The following is a 14,961-nucleotide window of genomic DNA, read 5'->3' on the forward strand; positions in this document are numbered from 1 at the left end:
ACTTTCTGATGGAGACAAGAGACCAGGGGCAACTAATCAATTCTGATGGAGAAGAAAGATACTCATGGGACAGGATCTGGAAACAGTGGGAGGGATCTCTAGATTTGGCTAATAAACTTTAAATTGACCAAAACCATTTATTCCAGTTAAGTTTTGGGGCATTATGCTATGACAGTTGGCAAGCAGTTTAGATTATTCTCCATAGAGAGTGTTTTGTTTTTAAATGTATGATTGGTGAAAGGCTATTTCAGCTTTGACCATTCTGAACTAGTGCAAATTTCAGCGAGTCAGGGGAAAGGGGATTGTCTAGGGTGTTAAGATGAGATTCTTCTAGTACCTATTTTGAGGTGGATAATACTTGTAATATACAGAGTAAAAGCTATGCTCTTGAGGTCCTATCCTATGTATGCTTCTAGTGGTCAAATTTAGCTATAAATTAACTTATATTATCTGGCTGAACTATTTTTATATCTCATTACAATGTCAATCAATACATCTACATAGAATCATATTTTTTCAATATCCTTTAAACAATCTGTCAGTTTCTTTCGTTTTGTCTATGAGGTGGCAAGCTCAATAAAAGCTTGGGGGAACATTAGTCTCAATAAATACAGCTATAATTTTTGATTGCCCCTATAGTATCACTATAATAATGATGAGCATCACTTTAGGATAACCAGCAATGGTATGCACTTGCCATGGTTACATGACAACCAAACAGACTATAATTTTCTTAAGCCCAAGCCCATAACATTAATAGTACTCTGTACACACTACTCACACTTATTCTTTCTGGTAAATTACAAGGTCTCAAATCTCCAAGTCTACAATTATTAACAATTTACTTAAAGTATCTAAAAACAAACTTCTTCACTAACCTAATACCAAAATAAAGAGCATCTGATATATCACAACATTCAGTAAAATATGTAAAAGCGTTAATGTAAGAGATATACTACTGACAAGCATATATCACGAAATATTCAATAAAATTCTACAGGTAGAGCCGTGATGAGAACAAGAGTAACTCGGAATTACAGTAAAAAAAGATCGCCTGCACAAGCTACGCTTGGCATTCACTTACATAACCACAGCGCCACCTAAATCCATCACATATGACAAAAATAAATCCACCATCATTACTGTTTACATTGCAAATTTCAGTACCATGGTAATATTGCCTTATTCACTTGTCCGTAATGTTTCTCTCAGCGGGCATTCTTGCTGTGTTTTCAAATCCCGCTAACGCTCTGAAGTGGTAAAACGCCTACTTGCTAAATTATCTTCTATTTCATCACACCACTAGGATAAATATCTACTCATTCTAAACACAAGTTATATGATAATATTCATGTAAATACTAAATAACTTGATTTAGCTTCCTAACCTCTCACTGAGAGTAATGGCGATTCCTTCATGCTACACAAGAGTCAGACAGGATACTTGACTGAACTTTCATACGCGTTTTCTCCGAGCAGTTCATAAGTACAGCTTCATATATCTTAGTAATTAATATAAAAACTTTATAACTTTTCACTTGAGTGCTTGTATGGAATAAACTTGTACATATCCAACACTGTGTATTTACGGTTGTTATCGTACATTTTGATTTCCTTGCTATGAAGACCTAAAGACAGAAGAATATCGTACATGCAACAAAAGCCTAATTTTACTGTATTTAATACTAGCAGTCAAATATTCTCAAACGTATTTCCACATTTAATTTAAAATTATTTTTATTATTTAAACTAATTAATGGTTGTAGGTTATTTAAAAAGAAATTGCACTGATTGAAACGAGCTACAGAGGTCATGTCACTTATTGGTGTTATGTAATCTCTGAGAAAAAAATACACATATTTTAAATTTATTGTAAATGTTTTCTTGTTCTTATTGTATGAAACTCTCCTTTCATTTACTAAAGTTCAAGTTATTACATAAACCGCTGTCTCACTGACACACGAAATAAATCGAGGTGGGAAACTTAAATGGCGTAAAATTGAATGAAATTGGGGGAACCAAGTATGAGAAACCGTCTTCAGTCGTGAAATTTATTTATCTTCCTTTCATAACAATAAAAAAAATTGCACCATTTCCAAGCGGAACTCTACAATTTTTACCTCTGATATTCACCACTATGATTACATGTTCATTTTTTCTTTAAATTTGGCATCTACTTGCCGCCCCTCTTCTGGGTTATCTTTACCAGGCGGATTTGTGTTTATGTATTTACACTTCTAGTATATATTTTTTTTTAGAATTTTGTTGCCACCATCATTGAAGGATTTAGTTAGGCTCACTCGGGCTTCGTCCCCTTATTATCAATATATTTGCTCTATATACTGGTCAGTGCATATTCATCGTTCATAGTTAGATAGATAGATAGACTTTATTTGGCAATGAATCAATGTACATGAAGTGCAAATAATGACAAGAACACATAGTTCGGAATAATAAATGCAAATTGCCGAGGATAGCACAAAAAACATGTACGCTTATTTCCATTCTGGTCCTCAATTTCCATTCTGGTCCTCAAGTTTTCGGTTTTAAGTAATTTATTAAAATTCATCGGAAAATCTTAAATTGTTTTTCTTGAGTTTTTCAGTTTTTGAACCGACTTAGCAAATTTAAAGCATATAGGATTTAGTGGAACAACTATCAAACATCTCACCATAATTTGTTGTATGGCAGAGGTGTAGCCGAGAGAGCAAGCACATGCATGACGCCAGATTGTTGATGAGGCAATTACTATGGCTGATATATTTGCCACAGCTTTTGCATCAGTGTATATACAAAATGTCGAGGCTAACCCATTACCTCATCAGGTTCACGGAGGTACAATAGGGGATCCTGATATATCGCAAGAATCTGTGACTAAGGCAATTGCACAGCTTAATTCATTTTCAGCCATGGGACCAGATGAAGTGCACCCTTATTTTTTAAAGACCTGTAGTGAACAGTTATCTTACCCATTAACTCTCATTTTTCAAAAATCATATGCAACTGGCCGTCTACCAGCTCCATGGAAAACATCATTTGTTGTGCCCATTTTTAGAAAGGTTCCCGTGCAGATCCATTAAAGTATAGACCTGTATCATTAACATCAGTTGTGTGCATATCCTTAGAAAGAATACTTGCTAAACTAATATATGATTACATTGAGGAAAATAATCTGTTAACACATGATCAATTTGGTTTTCGCCCTGGAAGATCTACCGAAGATCAGTTATTGATCACGTATGATGAAATTACTCTGGCACTTGATCGTGGAAAAACAGTTGACTTGATTTTATTTGACTATTCCAAGGCCTTTGATGTTGTTAATCATGACATTTTGTTGGACAAATTGATAAACCTAGGGATTACAGGCAAAGTTCTTTTCTGGATTAAAGATTTTCTTACAGATCGGGTAATGAATGTTGTTGTGGCACATGCTAAGAGTTCACCTAAACAGGTAACCAGTGGAGTCCCTCAGGGGTCAGTTTTGGGGCCTCTACTCTTCTTGCTGTACATTAACTTCATTACGTCAAATACCAGGTCTCCTACTAAGATATTTGCCGATGATTTGAAGCTGTATGTTAGTATTGAGGTAGGTTCAAAAGAAGATGCCTTGACTGCGGTGAGAAGATGTCAGGTGGACATTGATACTCTCTACCATGTATCTGAATCTTGGGGACTTGCACTCAATCCAGCAAAATGTGTTGCCATAAGGTTTACCAGAAGCAATGCTTTTTGGACAGATTTGGTAGATGTTCATTATCATGTCAATAACGTATTTATTCCATTTCAAGAATCAGTTACTGACTTGGGAGTGTGTATTGATAACAAACTTAAATTTCACCAACATATTTCTAATATTGTACATAAAGCAAGTGGAGTATCAACCAGTATTCTCCGATCAACAGTTAATCGGCAAGACTCTTTTATGCTTCCCCTTTTCACCACACATGTGCGTCCTTTGCTTGAATATGCATCCTCAGTCTGGAACTTGGGTTATGTAGGAGATGTTAGACAGTTGGAGTCTGTACAAAGGAGATGGACAAGGGAGATACATGGATTAGAGGGTTTGGATTACTCGCAGCGACTAAGGACTCTTAACGTATACTCAATTAAAGGGAGATTACTTAGGCATGATATAATTAAATGCTGGCATATTTTTCATGGGAAACTAGCAATTTCTCGTGATGACTTGTTTCCTCGACCCTTGTTGAGTAGCACAAGGGGCCATGATTTCAAAATTGGTCACACCAGAACACAAGTAGAAGTACGGAGAAGGTATTTTAGTATTAGATGTGTGAATTTGTGGAATGAATTGCCAGCAGAACTTGTTAACTGCAGTGATATTGATGTGTTCAAACGAGGTCTCGCAGCTTATCTCGGTGATATATTATTTGATTATACTGCATAAGGCAGTACCAATCGACACCTTGACACAGTTCCATACAATGTTGCTGCTTATGATACACTATCCAGCCAGTAGCAATTAATATATAAATGTCATGTGTAGAATTATGGGCTGGCGTATCAGCAGAGTGCGGCTTCCTTGCCTACATCATAAGTTGTGTGTGGATGGGAAGCCCACCAGGTAAGAGAACCATCATCAAACGCCGGGGAACACGTCGCTTCACTCAGGCACTGTCACCATCCCCCATGGTATCTCTAGGCAAACTTCCAGGCACTCACCATTCCCATTCCAAACAGCTCTCGGCAGGAATGGTTGGCATCTGTGTGTGTTAAAACTGTGGAATGAATTATAACCAAACTCATATTACATCGAAACTAACACTATAATTACTAATGAGCAGTTTGGTTTTAGATCAGGCCACTCCACTAAAGGTAAACTAATTCTAACCTACAATGATATTACACAACAGTTGGATTTTTATTGTTGATTTGATCTTTTTATTATTATTTCTCGAAAGCTTTTGAAGTAGTTTGTCATGATTTTTAATTACCAAATTACACACATTGGGCTTCGGGAATTTTGTTTCTTTTACTTATTTGATTTGATATATATATATATATATATATATATATATATATATATATATATATATATATATATATGTATATATATGTTTGTTTGTTTATTTATCTAATGTATAATCGTGATATGAGTGCTGTAGTCCACCATTATCATATGAACGCTAGAAATATAGTTAGTGGAGTACCCCAGGGATCTGTAACGGGTCCTCTTCTTTTTTATTGTGCATCAATTATCTTACAATATTTGTTCTTTTACAAAAAAAAAAAATATCTTAAAATGTATGTTTAGATCAAACTTGACACAGACTAATAATACCAATGATCTTGTCGTATGTGAATCTGGCATTAACACTCTAGTACATGTTGCCAAGTCCTGGGGTCTGAACATGAATCCTAACTAGTGTATCCTATTACGATTTACCAAAAGTCCAATACCTTGGGATACCATTAATCACAATGGTGTCACGTTATTAACGTAAATAGAATCCTGTGGTTGTGCTGTGTCACACCTTTGTGTGAATAAAGTCTCCTGTTTGTAATTTTAAGGCACGCCTGCGTGAATATATGTAATGTACGTTTCATATTGTACTGTATTATATATATATATATATATATATATATATATATATATATATATATATATATATATATATATATATATATATATATATATATATTTGTGTGTGTGTATGTATTTCTTGAAATGTTATACATTGCGCAATACCAGTATGTTGGAGCGCGCCCATTACGTATTATCAGTTAACGCCAAGCTCAGAAACGTATCATAATTTGGCGGGAAAAGCTCACTCTGCTTTCCCATTGGCTGGAGATCTTTAAACTATCACTTCACATAACGTTTTGCCATACTTTAAAACGGCTCCCATTCACGGAGTATAAAAGGCCAAGCAGAAAGCGACCCAGACAGAGAACAGAGTGACATCGAGAAGAGAATCAGATCCAGAACGAGAAAAGAACAGAGAAGAAAAGCAGACGTCCAGATCCCATCTGAATCTACGCAGAATTTCTTCTACCTTCGTCTACTACGAGAACTCCGCTAAACAAGTCCTTTGGACCACAAAGTACAGCCCGTCTCCAAGCGAAGTGCAGAGCCTTCGTGTATTCTCCGAATAGTATCGGAGATTCTCCAGATTGTTATTTTATCTATTTACGAAACATCCTCCATTATCTCACTTGTTCCCGACTACCAGAAGCTTCTACCAGAAAAACTACCAAAAACTTCCCATACCAGAAGTTATCGTCCATAATATTCACCACAAACTACCCATTTGTCCCCCAAGACCGTTGGTGCGACCTTAGCAGCCGGTATCAAGACTCGTCTACACCATAATCAAGACTTCGTTTCGCCCAACTGGACTTATGTGTTACAAATATAAGCATACTCAACAATTACTTGGTAATTAACCTAATCTATTTCCTGTCATATGCTTTGATGCATTGTTATTATTCTATATCAATTTATGTTGTATGTGTTATTTTTGTTCGTGTAGTAATATTTGATTTTAACGAAAATTTTAATCATCCTGCCTGAACTCCCTATCATTTATCCGACCTGCGCACGTTTTTCTTTATTTCTTTCTTTCTTTCTTTGCTTTTCTTTTCATGTCGCGACTAGTCTGACCCATAGGTGACTCGTGACAGTATTATCTAAATGGCTCTCCATATGAAGGAAACTGTGTGTGACATAGGAGCAGTGATAGATATATCTATGAAATTTCGCCAACATATTGAAAAAAAGGCATCTGTCAAATGCTATTTGTAAAGTTACGTGAAGTTTCTTTTATGGTCCCATTATCTATTCGATTATATTCTATATACCAAGGGCTTTCTCCCCCTTATAAGGGAGGTAGCCAAGTCAAAAGACACATACCTACTCCTACCCATTCCACTCCTCTTTGCATCCATTCCCAAATGCCTGTTTCTCATTACACTTTTTAATCCCCTAAGGCATTTACTTGCCTCTCTTAATCTACAATTTACTTCCACCTCCACTCTTCGCTTTCCTGCCACATACGACCCCAAATGCCTAAAACTATCCACTTCCTCCAGCATCTCTCCTTTAAGAATTACTTCGAACTCGCTACAATTCTCTCCCCTTGTGCACCTTATCATCTTGCTTTTACCCACATTTACCATCAACTTTCTCCTATCGAATACCTTCCTCCGTCACTAACTCCATTAACCCCCACCCTCTGTCCCTGCCACCAACGCAGTTTGATCAGCAAACAACAACTGGCTCCCCTCCCACTTTTCTCCATTTTTTTTAACCATCTCCCCATGGCCCAGTACTCTGAAGTAGTGGAGGGTGGGGGGCTTACGCGTTGCAAGGATGGCTAAGCTGTGACAGCCAGGTCCTATCATGCTGGAGAGGTCAGCCCTGAGCTCCCAGACTAAATCTGAGCCAAAGGATTTTCGTTGACGACCTTGGCCTGATTTTGACTACGACATGGAACGTTTTTGATTTGACGCTAATTTGACAGACCATATCTGTTAAGAGTCGGGCTCCAGGGATTCGGTTTTGAGTCCCATGTATTTGCAGGTAATGGGGGCGCCAGATTATGGAGCTGATGGTGGGAGGAGCCTCTGTGCCCTCACTGAGTGATAGCCCACCTTAAGGAAGGCAGCCCCTTCCTAGCAGAAGACGGGTCCTTGCGCAAACCCTATCTTATTGGATAAGAGTGATTCCCTCTGATTTTTTTTTTTTTTTTTTTTTTTAGCTTGCTTCCTCAACCGAACATCATGGGGTAGGATCTCCTGAACCTCCAACTGACCCCTATGGCAACGACCATGGACTGGATTGGGAAAACTCAAAGGTAAATGATAATTTGATACCTTCTAGAAGTGGTAAATGTGTTCTTTTCATAGTTCCGCTTCCTCTTGACATGAGCTATAATCTAATATATGAGAAATGCAGTGCCTATGGAAATATTATTGAAATAAGAGTAAAATTAATGACTATTAGACCTGGAAATATTGGATTACCCATTCATATCCCGACGATGCTGTCAATGTTCTTGAGAAATGTTTGGGCATGAAAGGAATCCTTGAAAAAAAAAATAATAATTAATGATTGGAGCTCCATCAGGCTTGGATGTAATCCATCCTAATAAATCTGAGGAAACCAGTAGTCCAGATGAGAATAGACTTCCACAACCACCAAAGTGGTCGATAGTTATTTCAACAAAATATTTTGAAACCCCACTTGGTGGCACAAGAACACCAACAACTCCCATGTGAAGCCTTTTGGACATAACAACTTCAGTCAACGATATATCATTTGAGCAAGCCGCTATGGCGAACAATTTAAAAGCAAAGGAAAATAATAATGAGAAGGTTAAACCTAATTCCAATTTCAGTTATGCAAAAGGAATTATCCTTAACCAAGCTCTTCACGATTTTTCTGAAGATGAAATATTGTATATGTGTCCAACGAATGCATGGAAGGTGTATAAGGTTTCGAAATCTATTATGATTATCCTCATTTTTTGGAATGAAGACTTGCCTGACTATATTGACATAGAAAAGCAAATTATCTATGTCAAACCTTTGTGACTTCGGCCTCCTCAGTGTTATAACTGTTTTGGCTTCGGGCATCCATCTCGCCGTTGTACAATAAAAAAAAAAAAAAAAAAAAAAAAATGTGCCATGTTTGCGCCCACCTCTAACATGGCAAATATGAAAAACAGAAATATGTGTCAACTGTCCAGAAAATCACAGTTCAAAAAGCAAGGACTGCAAATTCTATATAAAAAAGAAGCAGCAGAACATATAAGCGTGGACATGCGAAGAGACTACTTGCAAAAGCTAGTTATAGAGAGGTAGTAAAGTCAACAATAACAACGAGTGACAAATTTAAAACAACTCAAGTATTTGCTCCTCAAAATGTAAAAAAAGTAGTTCCTGAACTTATGACACAGTGATCTCCTACAAGAAAGCGGCTATCTTCAGAACTTCTTAAATAAATGTTGCTTCTGAAACCTCTGAAGAGACTCCTGAAACACGGCGTTGAAGTATCTTCTGCCCACCCACCCCGGGGGGGGGGGCTCCTCAGGCTTTATTGGAAGCTGTTCAGGCTCCTAATAGCCTCCCAGATAGACTTTCTCCCATATATAGGGGCCTCACTCAAGAAAAATCTGAACTCAGTACCTCTGACTGCAGAGGAACACAATACCGAACATGTGGAGTTGGAACAGGGGCGAAACAAGATGCTCCGAATCCCCTCTCATCCTCAATCTACTAAAGGTGGCCGCCGAGGGGTATCTGGTGGATCCTCTAGAGTCTAGAAAACCACCTCCATCTGGCAATCATTCCCGGAAATCAAAGAAAGAAAAGGTAATATCTGTCAGACCAAGCTCTATCAGAGGACTCTTGCAAAAATCGTAAATAATAAAATGTCCTTGATCCAGTGGATTATTTTCTAATTTTGAACGAATCCGGATTCTCTTCAAAGACCTTAACGCGTCTGCCATTAGTCTCCAGGTGACTAAATTACGAAATGATACTCCAAATATGGGTCATAGCTTTCCTTTTACAGACCCCCACCCCACCCCACCTGGAGTAAGAGTCTAACGAGGTACTGGTATCACAGTGAAAAAAGTCAGTATATCACAAAAGAATTCAACTATAAGTATTTTGTGAGCTATATTTTCTGGTTTTCCCTGAATTTTCCTGTTACATATTCTAATTTTTTTTAGCTAAAATGCCAAACGTGTTTTCAACCCTTCTAGCTAGGGCTGGGCGGGATCCGAGTACTGGACCCGAATCCACCGGATCCGACAAGGCAGGAGGGACCCGAGTACCAGATGTTGGTACTCGGATCCGCTGAGACGAGTACAAACGATTACTCAAGGATCTATTTTCCCTGTGGAGCCAAAATTCGTTATGACCACTATCTATACGAAGCATTACATTTATACCATACTTGATATTATCATTAATTAGTTACAAAGTCATATGTTGCAAATGAAATTACAATACAAAATAAACTATTATTTTCGGCTAGCGATACATGGCATACAATTTCAGTATTGCCATCGGCATCTCAAATTCTTCGGAGACTGATTGGCTGATGCGCTGTGACGTCACAGCAGAGGGTATAAATAGTGCCGCGCATGTATGCATGTATGCTGTATATTATATAGCTGTCAGTGAACAAATAAAACCAAAGGTCCTTAAAAAGTGTTTCAATTATACCACAAGGTTCACCCTAAATATGTTTTGTAACGTGCACCGTGTACAATCTTTTTTCGGTAGAGTATCACTGAACCGTAATATAACTAATGCAAACTTTTTTGTACAGCAGTAAATATGTAACAAATATAAATCTGTGTGCATAACTGACGTATTATAGTGGACAAAATACTTCAGCAGTCAGAGATAATTCAGCAGTCAGATAGAGATTCCTTGGTGTTCCTCTTGAGTGGGATTCGCCTAGTTGGTGTGGACTCGAGTAGATGTAGCTGTGGCGATTACCAATGCCAGGCGAATACCGCGCGACTGGGATCCGACAGAGGATGTCAGTCGGATCCCGCTCCCAAACGAATCCGTGGACTCGCGCTGCCAGTTCTCCGTGCTGAAGGAAGTACTCGGATCCGGATCCGAATCCCGCGGATCCGCCTGGCCAAGTACTCGGATCCGCGAATACTTAAGAACTCGGATCCTGCCCAGCCCTACTTCTAGCACGAGACAGTCGATTAAAGACACGCCTAGAAGAGTCCAAACCCTGTCCCGGATATGGTCGCACCAAATAAGTTTTTCAAAGGAAAGACTTCATCACCCGCCATTACATATGGAGCTTCAGTACTTGTACCTAGCAATGTAGCATTCCCTGATACATATAATGTACCTCGATGAAGTGCTTTCCCTAGACTAGAATTCGTAAAGATTCCACCATCACTGTTTTTCCCATATTCTCTAACATCAATAGCAATAAAATTATAACGCATATCAACAATCGCCAACACGACAACTGAAAATGTCTTAATAAAAGTAAGTAAAGAGACCCGCTATTTGGGGAAGCCTAAATGGTAAAATGTTTGCCGTCCAAAGCTCCCAGACAGTTAGGATAATTCCAAAATGTAGAAAAGTCATCGCCAATTGATTTCCACATCTCTGTTGAAGGATTTGGCAGCATTTCACTCAGGAGACCTTTTGGTCCATATCTAGGTTGGATGCGAAAAAATATGATAAAAATAAATAAATAAATAAAAATTATGATAATATAAATAATAATAAAAAAATACATAGGTATAGTTAAATAATAAACAAACAGGTAAATAGTGAATAATAATAAATTGACAGAAAACTGATAATAAATGAAAATCAAGCAAATAATTATAAATAATCAGAAAAAACAATAACAAACAAATAAACAAATAATATAGAATAAATGGTAGGCCTTACAGCATCTTGCCGAATAATAATAAACTGACAGAAAACTGATAATAAATGAAAATCAAGCAAATAATGATAAACAAACAAAAACAATAACAAACAAATAATATAGAATAAATGGTAGGCCTTACAGCATCTTGCTTAGACATTTGTCTTGAAATTAGACAACCTGCTCGACGTACGAGCTCCAGATGCTGTCCAGGATATAAAAAGCAACAAACTGTTATCCAGGGAAAAGAAAGGTGAGGACATCAGGTTCTACCAGGACCAGAAAAATGAGAGGAGATGTCGTATTTCGGGTCATGACAAGATCTTTGAGACAAGATCCCAGCAACAAGTAGGCCGGACTGAGAGGCAACTGCAGAGGGAAGAACAAGGTAATCGTACTTTCATACTTTTACTAATCATACTTTTGAATATCACAACAAGTTGGAAGTTTTACATGTTTACCACATTGTATTATTTTGCAGCTTTACATGCTTACCACATTGTATTATTTTGCAGCTGCAGCAGAACAAGAGTCAGTTAATCACGTGGATGACATTACCTGGGGGTGATTCCAGTGACAGTGACGCTAACACAGAGGATATGGATTACTAGCAGCCTCGTCCTGGATGTTCTTAGGTCGACCAGGGGCCCTTCACCAGGCCAGATGGATGGCCAGGAACTTGTATTCTTCGAAGATGCTGATGTTTTGTGACCAGCTTGAGTATGATAAAGAGACTTTTTCAAAGCTGGAATGACTCAACATCTTCCTGGCGCAGTTCTACACACCAATGTGGATGATGTCAACACCTGCTGCGGACCTCCTATGAATGATCTTCAGCTCATCCAAGACATGTTAAGGTACAAGAGATCAGACCCAGAGGTTGCTGAAGCAGTTCTTCGGAAGATGGAAAATCACAAGTGGTACTTGACACAGGAGGCCGTGCCATTCGCGCTCTTCATCAGCAGGCTGAGTAACAAGCAGAAACAGGACAGTGCTGTTCAGCTACACGCCACTCAGAAGCCAGACAGCTTCAGAAGGGGAAAAACCTGTGTTTCAGAAAGTGACAGCCAAGACCACACTAGTAGATCTCATTGGTCCAGAATCCCACCTTCTGTTAGACATCCTCAACATTGGATCTGACTGGCTCCTGGATCGGGTTGAATCATGGCCAGAGGACTACAAGAAAACCTTGAAATATGTGAGAAACCTCAGAGTAGTGAATGGCAACGTTGAGCGTGGAGTCAAGATGATGAATGAGTTTGCAAATGTCATCACCACAGATCCCAAGCAGAAGGAATATCTCCATACTGTGGAATACAACAGACGGCGCTTCGAAAGCTTCAAGAAGCAAGCACATAACAAATGACTGTGTATCATCATTTTGATACATATAATCATGATTATTTTGGTAGTTCCAGTTGATGGTTTGACTTGTCGCAAAATTACACTTTCTACTTTGTATGATGTAGGTCATATGTATGGAATTTTGATATTTTTCTGTAGATATTATAAATAACATGCCCTTTTTGTACAGTGTTAATCAGATTGTACATGTTCAAAAGAGCATTAAAATGCTTTAATTTGATAATTATTTTGTACTCTATCTTGCTCCATACAAAAACCATGTCTCCAGGTTAGGTAAAAAAGTAATGATTTTCAAGAATTTCGTATCTATTAAAAGTCACGGGGAAAATTAATCAATTCTAATGGTTGATGTTCACAAGCAATCTAGCCGGGGCAGCACTGAAATAGGTTGTAAGATTCGTGGGTTTATTAATTGATAGGTTATGCGCACAGAGGATAGGCACGGCATGTGCCCAAGGAGTCTAAAGAGTAACTGCCTGTGGGCGAAGGTGCTAGATGTTGTAAGCACACAGAAGAGAAGGAAGCTTTTGTTGGATGTATGAAAGGATTTTTGTCAGGGGACGTCACCGCTGGTCAGAGCACGCCGTTACACCATTGCACACTATTGCATGCTGTGCTAGTCTCCTATGTCGTCGAACAGGAGGATATCATCCACCACCTTAACGCATTTGGCCACGCCTTGCATAGCTGCGTCTCCCCGGAGGCAGTAGGCATCGTCGGTGGCTGCAAAGCCTATCGGTCCCCAGCAGTGTTTGTACTGCTCGCACGGGGTGATGAACGTAGTCAGGTGCTGGTCCTCTTCTGTGAGGTCTATCTGCTAGTAACTGTGGAGGGCGTCCGCCGTCGTGAAGAACCTCGCGGAGGGTGTGACGATGCGGACCGCCGCAAACGGCGTGGGCGAAGGATGAGCGGGACGCGATACCTAAAAGTTGAGTTTCGTAATGTCGACTGTGATGAGTACCCCCTTATTCTTGGTCACGAGGGTGGCACCATTCTGAAGGTTCCTCGCCGACAGGCGTGTTGATACCTTGCTGCACCATTGAGTCAAGTTCTTCCCTCACTTGATCCCGGAATACGAACGGTATCGGCTTGGGCGTGTGGATGGTGAAGGGCACCATGTCAGCCTTCAGGAGGATTCTCATGGGGGGACCCACCATCTTCCCTAGGGGGATGGTGCAGAGGTCATCCTTGGAGACCAGCACGTCGCTGAATTCCCGTAGGAAGTAGTCGCGAGCGGCGGCTGGTGAGCTGTCAGAGGGAAGTGTTAGCGCGGCGCACCTGTTTGCGTACGTCACCTCAAGGATAGGCTTTGGGAAGTCGGGTTGGATTATGGCCAACTCTCGACAGTAGCCAAAGGAGAGGAGCGGGGTTTGGACACCCTCGTGAACCCGTATGTCGGTGGTGCAGTTTCTGCCGCCGAGCGTCAAAGTAGTCTGAAAGCGCCCCACGGCGGGGGACATCTGGGATCCGTCGGCCATGTATGCCGGCGCTAAGAGTGACGGCTGCAAGCTGTCCCTGGATATCCTCAATGTGCCCAGGTGCCGGGCGCCATCACTGTGATGTCTGCGCCTGTGCCCGGCAGCATAAGCAAGCTCGAGGACACGTTCTCGAGGCGGATGTGGATGCTGATAGGTGGCAGGGAGTTGGAACCGTCAGACACCCGGCGGCAGGCGCCGGCCTTCCCAGGTGGAGGTGTGGGGGCGCCGGGACTTGGCGGTTCGTGACGATTCTCGTCCCGATCCCTGGTCGGCTTGCAATACTTCTCCCAGTGACTCTTCTTGTGGTAGGTGCGGCATCGGGCGTTCCTGGCAGAATATTGGTGGGTGCGAGGGCGGTGTCCCTTGGTCCCGCAATTGTGGCAGGTGTCGCCGGGTCGCAAGGAGGGCGCGGGAGGTAGCTGAGGTAGGGGTACACACGCCTGGGGTTGAGCCCTTTTTATGCCGAAACGGTGCATACCTGCGGGTTGTCCTGGCGGTCCGAGACTGTCTCCCTCGCTGCGCGCGGCATTTGGTCACTACCTCCTGCAGTGACGCGGTTGCGGGGAGGGAGCTGATGCGCTGTACGAGTTCCTCGTCCTTGACGCCCATGAGTATAACCGTTTTCATCTGGGCCTACGCGCAAGCGACGGCCCCTAGAGCGTACAGGTCTACATCCCGGGCCTTGTCCTTGGCGCGGCCGTAGAAGTCGTCGAAGGACTCGCCTTGCGCTTGC

The 14,961-nt window shown here is 40.5% G+C and overlaps 1 protein-coding gene across 8 annotated transcripts in view; it reads right to left on the reverse strand.

Moving 5' to 3' along the window:
- LOC143024429 (uncharacterized) overlaps positions 1–1,636 on the reverse strand; it is a 32,385-nt gene extending 30,749 nt beyond the window's left edge. For 3 of the 8 annotated variants that reach the window (XM_076183251.1, XM_076183234.1, XM_076183242.1), the window contains exon 1: positions 1,388–1,582. The gene's annotated coding sequence lies outside the window, so the exon portion shown is untranslated. Of the gene's footprint in view, positions 1–1,167; positions 1,364–1,387; positions 1,583–1,602 lie in introns of those variants that run through there. The other 5 variants (XM_076183238.1, XM_076183259.1, XM_076183264.1 and 2 more) reach the window with 5 other exon arrangements.
- Positions 1,637–14,961: the final 13,325 nt, after the last annotated feature.

The sequence above is a fragment of the Oratosquilla oratoria genome, chromosome 1 (assembly GCF_046742065.1).
Source record: "Oratosquilla oratoria isolate Oo_2021 chromosome 1, ASM4674206v1, whole genome shotgun sequence".
Classification (NCBI taxonomy): Eukaryota; Metazoa; Arthropoda; class Malacostraca; order Stomatopoda; family Squillidae; genus Oratosquilla; species Oratosquilla oratoria.